Raw genomic sequence first — 12,685 nt, 5'->3', positions numbered from 1 at the left:
TGTAACAGTCTATAGAACTCACTTTGTCGATCAGGCTGGCCTTAAATTCACAGAGATCCATCTGCCTCTGCAGATCTTTTAGTGCCAAGTGCTGGTGTTAAAGGTGTGTGCCACCACTCCTGGCCCCCTGTAGAGATGCTTCTGTAGATCATTCTACCACACTTACTAAAATACTGAAAATTAGCCCAGGAAATTTCCTTTGTACTAAGACTCTTCGACCCACACTGAGCATATTGGGATAAGGACAGATGGGTACTTAGAAAAGCATACTGCTAGCCCGGCAGTGGTGGCACACGCCTTTAATCCCAGCACTCGGGAGGCAGAGGCAGGCGGATCTCTGTGAGTTGAGACCAGCCTGGTCTGCAAGAGCTAATTCTGGGACAGCCTCCAAAGCCACAGAGAAACCCTGTCTCAAAAAAAAAATAAACAAAAAACATGGGCTGAATGTGCAGAGAACCCAAGTGTGATTCCCAGACCCCACTTCAGACAGCTCACAGCTGCCTGTACCTCCAGTTCCAGGGAACCTGATACCCTATTGTATGCTTTCCCAGACCCAGCCATCTGTTCATAAACCTGCCACTCAGAAACACACATACATATTGATTAAAAATTAAAATTAGAGTAGTTCCCCTCCCAGTCTTAAGAAAAATGTTCAGCAAAGTTCTTTTGTCTTTTTCACACATGACTAATAAAGCATTTTTTACCTTAAAAAGACAAAAAAAAATAAAATTTGCTCAGCATGGTGGCACACAACCTTTAATCCCAGTACTCAGAAGGCAGAGGCAGGCAGATCTCTGTGAGTTCGAGGCCAGCCTGGTCTCCAGAGCAAGTGTCAGGATAGGCTCCAAAGCTACACAGAGAAACCCTGTCTCGAAAAGAAAAAAAAAAAAAAAAAACCTTAAAATTCAAATGATTCCACTTCCAATTCTCTACTGGAGATGGGATTATTGTTTTCTTGTGCTGGACCCCCAAAAGGATCTTATGATGTATTTTTCCAGTGATGTTGCTACTCACCTTTTTGGTTAAGATCAAATGTAGATTTTTCCAATGATACACAGACAACATCCGTGGTATTAACAGGCTAGAATTTTTGTTTTATTTTGTTTGCTTTTTGTTTTTCAAGACAGGGTTTCTCTGTGGCTTTGGAGGCTTTCCTGGAACTAGCTCTTGTAGACCAGGCTGGCCTCAAATTCAGAGATCCACCTGCCTCTGCCTCCCTCCCTACTGCTGGGATTAAAGGTGTATTATTTTATTTATTTATTTTTGAGGGTGTGTTGTGTGTAAGTATGTGAAAGCCAGAAGTTACTGCTGCAGTATTTACATTGATGCTGAAGATACAAACTTGGGTCCTTGTGCTTTTGGGGCATCTCTACAGCCTCCAGGTTACTACTTTAAAATTACCTGAATCTTTTTTATCTTGGCCATATTCGCCACTTGATGAAAGCATTCTCTGCCTTAAGGATGTTGAAGAGGAAGCTTCTAGCTCTGACACAACCAAATAGACTCAACCAGAAGGTAAAGTCATTACTGATCATTTCTGGAAAGCATTCTAGCTGGTAGTATAACTTGAATAAGAACAATGGTCTGGGCTGGAGATGTAACTCAGTTGGTAGAGTGGTTCCCTAACATAGATGAGGCCCTGGGTTCAGTTCCCAACATCCCATAAATGGTGGTACATAGCTTTCAGCACTTCTGGAAATGAAGCAGGAGATCAGAAGTTTAAGGTCATCTTCAGCTATATAATGAGATACATGAGACCCTATCTATAATAATAAATAGTAATAATATAATGTACAGCTGTCACAGTTTAACTATTTATGCCCAAGAGTTAGCTTTTCCTTAAAATGTCAAATGTCCTCAGAATTGGCCCAGAATTCACACCTATGTTTAGAACTACATATTCACATTCACATACATTAGAATTGACCAATATATACTTTTAAGAGTATATATGTAAGTATACGCACATACATATGTCTTCATATTTATTTTTTTCAAGAGAATATACGTGATTCTGCTTCTAGCAATTGTGGTCTAAATAGTTATAACTCTTTTTACAAACACAATGAGGTATTAAAAACAAAAACAACAAAAACCCTAAAAGCATTGAAGAACTAACCAGAACCTGGAACTCACAGAAACCTAGAGGGCAGGCATAGGCAAAAGGGACAGGCACAGGCACACACTCCTGTTACCCCACCTGTTCAGGAGGCTGACATGTCTCATAACACATGTCTCATGTTAAGAACAACATGAGAAACCTCGAAAAACTGTCTCACGAGTAAGATGGACTAGCGATGCCTTGACATTTCCTGTGCCCAAGAAGTTAGTTCATTACTTTTGAATCCAGCCTCACTCAAGACTCCCAGGACATGCACAGAAGGCAGCCAGACTTTGTCATAGTGTAACATGACTGGCCTCTAGCCTAGTACATAAGCAAGTCCTTGTTCCTCTCAAAAATCAGCTTCCACCGCATTGCTCTTGGCATTCTGGTCTCCCAAACTCCCAGCGGAATAACCCATTAAGCTCTTCTGATGTTCTAGAGCTTTTCTCGCCTGAAGTTCCAAATGCTTTGACATTCCTTCTATAGACCAGTTCCAAAGGCCCACAGCCCACATGGTCAGTTTTGTCATGGGTTTAGGCCATTCTTGATAGCAGTTTTCTGTTTTACTGTTAGGTGGCAAAAGCGGCTTCAAGAAAACATGGTCAGTAGTTAAGAGCACTTAGCGCTGTTGTAGAGGAAGGACCTGAGCTTGATTCCCAGCAGCCACATGGTGACTCACAACTAATTCCAGTTGCAGGGGATCTGACTCCCTTATTTGGCCTCCATGAGCACTGCACATACACGTGGTGCACAGACCTACACGCAGGCACTCATACACATAAAATATCTAAAAAAAATTTTTGAGATTGGATCTCTCTATATAGCTTTGGCTGTCCTAGAAAACTCTGTGTAGACCAGGCTGGCCTCAAACTCACAGATCGACCTGCATCTCCCTTCCAAGTGCTGGGATTAAAGGTGTGTGCCACTGAAAAGGGAGGGAGGGAGGGAAGGAGAGAGAGAGAATAATAGAGAATAAATTTTTAAAAATTGGAAGGGATTTGTTTTGGCCTGCAATTTGAGGGCACAGTCCACCATAGCAGGGAAGTCACAGCAGTGGGATATAAAACAGCTTGTCACACTGCATCAGCAAGCGAAAGTAGTGATGAAGGGCCGGGCATTGGTGGCACACACCTTTAATCCCAGCACTCGGGAGGCAGAGGCAGGCAGAGCTCTGTGAGTTCAAGACCAGCCTGGTCTCCAGAGCGAGTTCCAGGACAGCCTTCAAAGCCACAGAGAAACCCTGTCTCGAAGAAGAAAAAAAAAAAAAAAAAAAAAAAAAAAAAAAAAAAAAAAGTAGTGATGAAGGCTGGTTCTCAGCCTCCTTTCTCATCTTTATTCAACCTCAGACTCCAGGCAATGGGTGGCGCCACCCACATTCTGAGTGGGTCCTCCCCCTTTAAGTTAAACTTTCTAGAAACACCCTCATAGACACAGAAGTGTGTTTCCACAGTCATTTTAAATCCAGCGTAGTTGGCAACCAAGATGAGTCGTGACAAAAATACTCATTCCATGGTAAGTATTGCTGCAATTTGAATGTGGTTTGAGCATGTTCTTTGAAAGAATTCCTCCATCAGAAACTGGGTCCTCAGTGTGTGATATTGAGGGCAGAGGACCTTGAAGTGGTCTTATGCTACAAGTGTCTTGTTACCCACTGAACCTCTCATCAGCCCTCATTGCCCGTACATTGCCCATGTTTTAATGGGAAAGGAGGAGTTTTCATTTTGGAGACTGTCTTAGTTAGGGTTTCCATTGCTGTGAAGAGACACCATGACCACGACAGCTCTTATAAAGGGAAGCATTTAGCTGGAGCTGGCTTACAGTTTAGAGCTTTAGTCCATTATCATCATGTCAGGAAGCATGGCAGCATGCAGTCAGACATGGTGCTGGAGAGGTAGCTAAAAGTTTTACATGGATCCACAGGTAGCAGGAAGAAACAGACACACTGAGACCTCAAAGCCCACCCCCAGTGACACACTTCCTCCAACCATGCCTCACCTACTCCAATAAGGCCACACCTCCTAATAGTGCTATTTCCTATGGACCTGTAGGGGCCACTTTTACACAAACCACCACGGGGGCTTAGGAGAAGTCACGTGTTGCACAATATAGATAAGTAAGAATCACTTCCGAGACCTCTGTACACCAGAGCACACATGTGTGACGCCAGCTCCATCAGAATTCTCTCAGACCAGACCTTGAGCAGACACAGGTAACAACACCCAGTGTTGAGCCTTGATGGTATTAACACTGAAAGCAGTGTTAGTTTGTGTAGCAAGAGCAGCCACAGTGGAGACTGGCATCTGTGTGGATCCAGTAATGTGTGATGTTAGAAGTTCCCAGATGAGAGGGGCCCAGTATGATGGTTTCCCAACCCATTTTGGAAGTCTGAGATACCAAAATACTTCATTCTCTCTGTCTCTGTCTCTGTCTCTCTCTCTGTCTCTGCCTCTCCTTCTCCCTCTTTCTCTCTCTCTCCTCTCTCTCTCTCTCTCTCTCTCTCTCTCTCTCTGCTCTCTCTCCTCTCTCTCTCTCCTCTCCTCTCCTCTCCTCCTCTCCTCTCCTCTCCTCTCTCTCTGTGTCTCAATCCCTGTCTCCTTTTGAAATAAGCTTGCTCTTTAATGGAAAGAGGGCAAGTCTGTCCAGCCAGGAATGGTTCTAGGGTGTCAGGAACACAGCCCCTTGTGTGCTTATTTGCCTCAGGCCTCCTGGCTCTGGCTCAGGATCTCTCAAGAGGCATTCCTATGGCTGTGAAAAGTAGCCATCAGTAGCCCACAGTGCCCAGAGCCCAGCAGCACGCTGACAGAAGCAACTAGGTAGACAGTGCCCATAGACCTCCTTCATGATAGCCCTCCAAACTCAAGAGTGCCAGGGATCGTGGTTGCCCATGTAGTCTAAAAGTGCCAGGCCCCAAACCATTTGTCTGAGGCTGCTGCTCAATTCACAGTGGAGCCAAGGGTGGCAGCGAACCCCTGATGATTCTGTCTCCACCTTCTAGGTGCTGGGGTTACAGATATGTGCCACTACGCCCAGTTTGCGCACTGCTGGGACTGAACACACTTAAGCAAGAATTCTAGTACTCCAGCCATACCCCTGACCTGTCATGCTCACCATGGGAGCCTTCTCGCTGCTCTCACAGATCCAGCTATGTCATAGCATTTCATGAAACTCATGAACTTAACTCAAATAAATAGATAACATGGCAACAGAGAATGGAAATACAGTGAACATGTTAATCAGAAGCATCTCCAGGGCCTGGAGAGATGGCTCTGTGCTTTAAGGGCATGCATAGCAGACCTATGTTCGGTTCCCAACACCCATGTCAGGTAGCTCACATCCTGTAACTCCAGCTCTGGGGGACCCTGGACTGTATGGTTACTCACACTCATACCGCAATTGAAAAATAAAAATAAATCTTTAAGAACAAGAGTATTTACATGAGAACAAGAGTATGGATATCCAAAAGTTGGCTCTACACAGGCAATAAGGAAAAGAAGAAAAAAATGCCCTAACCAGGACTTTTCAGAACTCTGGAAAGTAATATTTTACAACCTGAAAAGTATTTGCTTTTTTCAAAAGTTGATTTTATTTCAGCAGGAAACTTGAGCCTTGTGACATTTTTAACCTTACTGGTTGCCCTTCCCAATCTCCATAGAGGCCTGGAGACGCAGAGGATCTCAGCACAGTGGCTTACAAAACAAGTTCTTAGGAGCTACTAAGGTAAAACCAGGGTAGGCCTCCACATCATCCCTTCCCCACAAGGCTGGCTGCCACATCCCTTCCCTGCAGCTCCCTCACCTGGGACACAGCTCTCCCTTCCTGTCTTCATTTCACCAGATTTACTGTTTGCTCTTTACAAACACTGAGGTCATTTCTCAAACAGGTGTAGGTGGAGTAACAAGGTAAACGTATAGTGCTAATTATAGACTGTCAAAAATGGAGAATGAATGAACCAGTGAGGGTTTTTTAAACCTTTGGTAAATTCCTGGGACTCTAGAAGGTCACAAGGGTGGGGAGCTGTCCACATGTCCAGAAAACAACAGAGAGGACATATAATAGCTCACTGGGGCTTTGTTTGAGCAAGATGGGTTATGTATCCACTTCCTTGAGCTGAAACATTTCTATCCTGGAATGTTGACTCAGGGAGTTAACAGAAACTTGTGAGATTCACGGGTCCTCCTCCAACTTGCAGACTAAGCCAGCAGCTGCTGAGGGGGGAGATTCTGTTCAGTTGGCCTGGAGCTTCTTCAACGGGTTGAGCTACCTGCAGGTCTTGCTGAGAGTGCCAATGTACCAGCTGTCATAAGTAGTCATGTACTGGGTATGTGTTTCAGTGATTCAACCACTCATGGGTCATTCCTGCTCCCGTAAGTAACCCACACTCTGGTAAATAAGCCAATAACCTCATTAGTTCGCCAAGTTGGACTTTGGTAGAATATTACTTTGATCTGTTATTATTTCCTATCTAGGGTAAGCAGGTGTAGTGGAGGATGCCTTTAATCTCATAACTAGGGAGATATAGGCAGATAGGTCCTGGTGAGTTAGGGGCCATCATGGACTAGAGTTCCAGGACCAACAGGTCTACAGAGAAATCTTGTCTCAAAAAACGGGGGAAAGGGGTAAAGTGGAACGCAATGGAGTCAGAACTAGATTGATAACAGATGGTTTATTAGGAAAGTACTCACGCAACGGATCCAGAAACCAGGTTTACACCAGAAGCCTGCTCGTCCGTTCAGACAGGGGGGAGAGGGAAAAGAGAGCCGCATGGGTGTGTCTCTGATAGTTAAAGCCTTGCTAAGTCACTCTGACCACACCAGAGTGTGGTCAGCGGCATCTGTGCCACCCCCCAAGCAGGCATGGTCAGCATTTCCCCCTACAGAGGATTGTCTCAGGTTTCTATTGCTGTGAAGAGACATCATGACCACAGCAACTCTTATAAAGGAAAACATTTAATTGGGGCTGACTTACAGTTTTAGAGGTTTAGTCTGTTATCATCATAGCAGGAAGCATGGCAGCATGCAGAGAGTTCTACATCTTGATCCTCAGGCAGCAGAAGGATATTTGTGTTCCACATGAGCATAAAGACCTCAAAGCTCACCTCCACAGTGTCACACTTCTCCAGCAAGGCCACATCTCCTAATAATGACACCCCCTATGGGCCAAGTATTCAAATACATGAGTATATGGCTGCCATTCCTATTCAAACCACATTCCTCTCCTGGGCCCCCATAGGCTTGTAGCTATAACATAATGCAGAAATGCATTCAGGTCAACTTCAAAAGTGCCTATAGTTTATAACAGTCTCAAACTTGTTTAAAAGTTCAAAATCTCGGCTGGAGAGATGGCTCAGAGGTTAAGAGAATTGACTGCTCTTCCAGAGGTCCTGAGTTCAATTCCCAGCAACCACATGGTGGCTCACAACCATCCATAATGCCATCTGGTGCCCTCTTCTGGTGTGCAGGCATACATGTGGTGGCTGGTCTACAAGAGCTAGTTCCAGGACAGCCTCCAAAGCCACAGAGAAACCCTGTCTGGAAAAATTCATGCAATCTCTTTTCTTTTTTTTTTTTTCTTTTTTTTTTTTTTTTTTTTTTTTTTTTTTTTTTGGTTTTTCGAGACAGGGTTTCTCTTTGTAGCTTTGGAGTCTATCCTGGCACTCGCTCTGGAGACCAGGCTGGTCTCAAACTCACAGAGATCTGCCTGCCACTGCCTCCCAGTGCTGGGATTAAAGGCGTGTGCCACCACCGCCCGGTTTTGATGGTTATCTTTACTACCTAAACTTGGCTTTCCTGAAGCTGACTTTGTAGATCTGGCTGGCCTTGAATTTCCATTCACCTGCCTCTGCCTTCTCAGTGCTGGTATTAAAGGTGTGCACCACCACCTGGCTCTGAGCTTTTCCTTTCTTTCTTTCTTTCTTTCTTCTATTTTTTGTTGTTGTTGTTTGTTTTTGGAGACAAAGTTTCTCAGTGTAACAGCTTTGGCTGTCCTGGAACTTGCTCTGTAGACCAGGCTGGCCTTGAACTCACAAAGATCTACCTGCCTCTGCCTCCTAAGTGCTGGGGTTAAAGGTATGTGCCACCACTGCCCAGGCAATCTGAGCTTTTCTTTAATTCCTTCAAATAAGTTTGAAATTTAGCTGTGTGGGATCTTGACCCGAGGTCACCACTCCCTTTATTCGATTTAACAGTGAGCTTTGCCTTAATGTTTTTACCTCCTTGAACACAGGACTCAGCTATACTCTACTTCCTGGTACCCCCTTTTTTTTTCCCTTAAATTGTACATTTTGTATTTTTCCTTTCTCAGCTTGCTCTGAAAAGTTATAAGTCTTCTTAAGAGTGAACACAAAGCTGAGCAGTGGTAGCATGTGCTAAAGGCACTTAGCACATGGGAGGCACTTGGGAGGCAGAAGCAAGCAGATCTTTATGAGTTTGAGGCCAGCCTGGTCTACAGAGTGAGTGCCAGGATAGCCAAGGCTGTTACACAGAGAAAACCTGTCTTGAAAAATAAAACAAAACAAAAAGGGTGAATACAAATCACCACACAACAGAGTATATACTATGCTGTTTTGAAATTTCCTTGCCAATGAAATTAATCTAAAACTCTTTAACGTCAGGCAGATTATTTGAACAAGAGCAAAAAGCTATTCTTCACCAGATATCACAAGAACAGTCTCTAGGCTACATGCCTAACATTCTTCTCCTCTGAAACTTCTTGAGCCAGAGCACTTCAGGGTCTTAGAACAACGGTGGAAGGCTGAGCTGGGTCTGAGGAAGGCAGGGAGTTTAGTCAAGTAGGAACTTGTTTATTGTCCCACAACAAACATCTTTTTTTTTTTTTTTTTTTTTTTTTTTTTTTGGTTTTTCGAGACAGAGTTTCTCTGTGGCTTTGGAGGCTGTCCTGGAACTAGCTCTTGTAACCAGGCTGGTCTCGAACTCACAGAGATCCGCCTGCCTCTGCCTCCCGAGTGCTGGGATTAAAGGCGTGTGTTGCCAATGCCCGGCAACAAACATCTTTTAAAGCAAAAAACCTCAGGGCAGAGAAAACAGCCAGCCAATAGTTTTAAAGGTCAGCCTATTATGTGCCTAGGTGCCCTATACTTTACCTAGTAAACACGAGCTGTTCATGCAGTGACCTCATCTGGTTCGATCTAGGCAATCGGTCATCTTTGTTTTTGTAAACAACTCAGGACTCACCCATCTGACTTCCCCTCAGCACCATCTTCCAGTGGCTCGTGTGCCCTACAGCCACCACAGTTCAAATCACCCTCAGCATCACTGTCTTCCATGTTCCTACTCGTATGGCCCATTAACCAGAGCTTAAAGCATTCTACTGCTTTCCTAACCCAAACCCCCAAAGTTCAAATTCCTCCAAATAAAGGCATAGTCAGGCCTAGCACAGCAATACTCCACTCCTGGTACCAACTTCTGTCTTAGTTAGGGTGTTGGATTCCCTGAAATTAGAGTTAAAGATGGTTTTGAGTCACCGTGTGGGTGCTGGCAACCAAGGCCAGGTCCTCTGCAAATAGCAAGTCTTAAGCACTCCACCATCGCTCCTGACCCCATCTTTCATTATTGCTGAGAATTTTGTGAAGTAAAGTAAAATTTTCTCTCTATAATTTTATATACAAATGAGCTAGGCAGTGGTGGCACATGACTTTAATTCCAGCACTCGGGAGGCAGAGGCAGGTAGATCTCTGAATGTGAGACCAGCCTGGTCTATGAAATGAGTTCCAGGACAGCCAGGGCTACACAGAGAAACCCTGTCTTGAAAATCCAAGTCAATCAACCAATAAACAAATAAGAGAACCTTTGTTACTAGATAGTAATAGTAATACACTGCAGAGAAAAGGGGATAAAAGCACACACAAATACATATGCCTTTCTCTTCCTACCATGAGGACCTGAGTCTGAATCCCTACCACCTACATAAAAAGCCAGATGTTGTGGCACACGCTTATAACCCCAGCACGGAGAGGCTGACAGGCCAATCCTGGGAGCTTGCTGGCCAGCCAGCCTACCCAAAATGGTGGAACACAATGGTAGAGGACACTGGTGTCTTCTTCTGGCTTCTACATGCATGTGCAAGGGCACACCCACCTGCATACACACCTGTACATACATCTCACACACACTTTACCTTATTAAAGGCAGAAGAAAAAGACAATGGCATTTGTAAACCAACTAAAATGACTGACTGGGCTGGGGGTATGGCTCAGTGGAAGGGCATCTGCCTAGTATGTATTAACTTTGGGTTTGATTCTCAGCACCACTAAATTAATTAAAACTAATTAATTAACAACTGCTTCTAAGTTTTTTCCCAGAGAGAGAGAGAGAGAGAGAGAGAGAGAGAGAGGTGGTATGTGTATGTAAGGTAGTACATGTATGTACAGTGTGTGTGTGTGTGTGTGTGTGTGTGTGTGTGTGTGTGTGTATGAGGGACACGTACATATTCACGCATATGCATGTAGAGGATAAAGGTTCATGGCAGGTCTCTAAGTGAACCTAGAGCTCAGAGTTTTATTTAGACTTCTGGCTGTCAAGCCTCCATTTCTCCAGCAGTGGCGGAACGAGTGCATGCCACCTTACCTGGTTTTATAAAGTGGGGATCTGAACATACTGAGCTCTCCTCATTGGTGGCTGATGGAAATGCAAACTAGCCTAGCCACTCTGGAAGAGTCTGGCAGTTTCCTAAAATCAAAACATGCAATCATTATATCACCAAAAGCATTTATCCTAAAGAAGTTAAAGTTGACCCCCACACAAAACAAGCATGTTCATCCAAGCTTGTTTGTCAGAGCCCCCAAAGAAGCCAGAAGTCTCATACTTGATAGTTAGCTTAAACTGTGGTGCCATTAGTTACTGCTCAGCATTAAGAGGGAACAAATTACTGATTCAACAAACCGGATGAGTCTCCAGAGAAGGAAACCCAGTGGGAGAACATTTGCCTAGCACATGTAAACCCAAACAAACAAAACCCACAGCTTTCTAGGGCGGGGGTAGGGAGGTAGGGGGTGAAGATTGAATAAAGTGGAAGTGGGGGCTTTTCAAAAATTAAAACCAGTATTTTTGTTTTAGTGTTTGTTTGTTTTGTGGTACTGGGGATCAAACCCAGAGCCGTCCACCTGCCAGACAAGTGCTTGGCTGCTGGGCTGTATCTCCAATCCCTAAGATTTTTTTTTATAATTTGTTTTATAATTTTTAATAATTTTTTTAATAGATCCAAGCGTTTGCCCCCAGAGACCAATAGTCTGGCAGCCACTGTGGAATGCTGACTGTACACTATACCAAGTGTTCATGCAGCAAATGGAGACATTTTAAGAAGTCACCAATGTGAGCAGCATTTGAAGCTGTGTCACTCAGAAAAGGAACTGATAATAAAGCAAAAAGAGAACAAAGGGAAAAGTCGTGGTGAAAGGTGGTTTAAAGACAGGCAAGGAAGGCAGACCAGAAGATCATAAGAGCCCAATTCAAGAACGCTGGTGGAGCACTGAGCATTGCCTTCTTCCAAGGGCGCACATTGGGGTGCAGAGACTTCCGTTTAGACTTTTTGTTTTTATTTTTAAAATTTGAGGTAGAGTCTTGTAATATACCTCTGGCTGGCCTAAAGCTCAAATCTCCCTGCCTCAGCCCCTTGAGTGCTGGGATTACAGGTGTGATCCACCATACCTGGATCTGTCTGGAGTTTTATAATGGAACTCCATTCACACAGTCCTGGAGTACTTTAGAATCATATTAAGAATAAGTGGCCAGTACATAATAAAGTAACAGTGGTAGAGCACAAGGATACCAGCTAGTAAACCAAGGAGTAAGAGTGGCCTTTTAGGGGCTGGAGAGATGGCTCAGAGGTTAAGAGCACTGACTGCTCCTCCAGAGGTCCTGAGTTCAATTCCCAGCAACCACATGCTGGCTCACAACCATCCATAATGAGATCTGGTGCCCTCTTCCCATCTGCAGGGACACACACAGACAGAATACATACTAAATAAATAAGTCTTAATTAGAAGGTGCTAAGCCTATCATATTCCATCAGAGGCCACAGCTTGTAAACTATTTGGAAACTGCGGAAGAGCCAGGGCAGTCTTGGTACCTTCTATGGCATGGAGTATCTTCTCCCTGGAACGTTTTGACAGACACTCTCAGCTCTGTTGAATGGTGAGGAAGACATTTTGAAGTAGTGCATCTTTGCTAGCTCCTAGGCAAAAGTGGCTTTTTGTCTCAGAAATATGTCAAACTGGCAAAGACAGCTTTCAGTGAATCGTTGGAGTAGGAAAACCCAGATAATGGCGAAATCTATAGATGGATGAAGTTGTCACCATAAGGCAGCATTAGAAGGGGTGAATATAGCTGGTCACTCTATCATTTTCTCAATAACTCTGCAATTGTTTAGCTGCCCTTTGTTGGCTTCCACTGAGGCCTGTCATAGTCAGTATCTTAGCGTGCCTGCTATGACTGGTGGTCAGCGTCTGGAATTGGTGTTTGCAGGTTCTTGGTATATTATTCAAGAATAAAATAAAGGCATACACGGACACTTTACTCAATAAAGAAAACCAATAATACAGATTAGAAAGGGATATTTTGTTAAGAG

This window comes from Cricetulus griseus (genome assembly GCF_003668045.3).
Source record: "Cricetulus griseus strain 17A/GY chromosome 1 unlocalized genomic scaffold, alternate assembly CriGri-PICRH-1.0 chr1_1, whole genome shotgun sequence".
In the NCBI taxonomy this organism is placed as follows: Eukaryota; Metazoa; Chordata; class Mammalia; order Rodentia; family Cricetidae; genus Cricetulus; species Cricetulus griseus.
Note: the sequence above shows the minus strand (reverse complement) of the source record.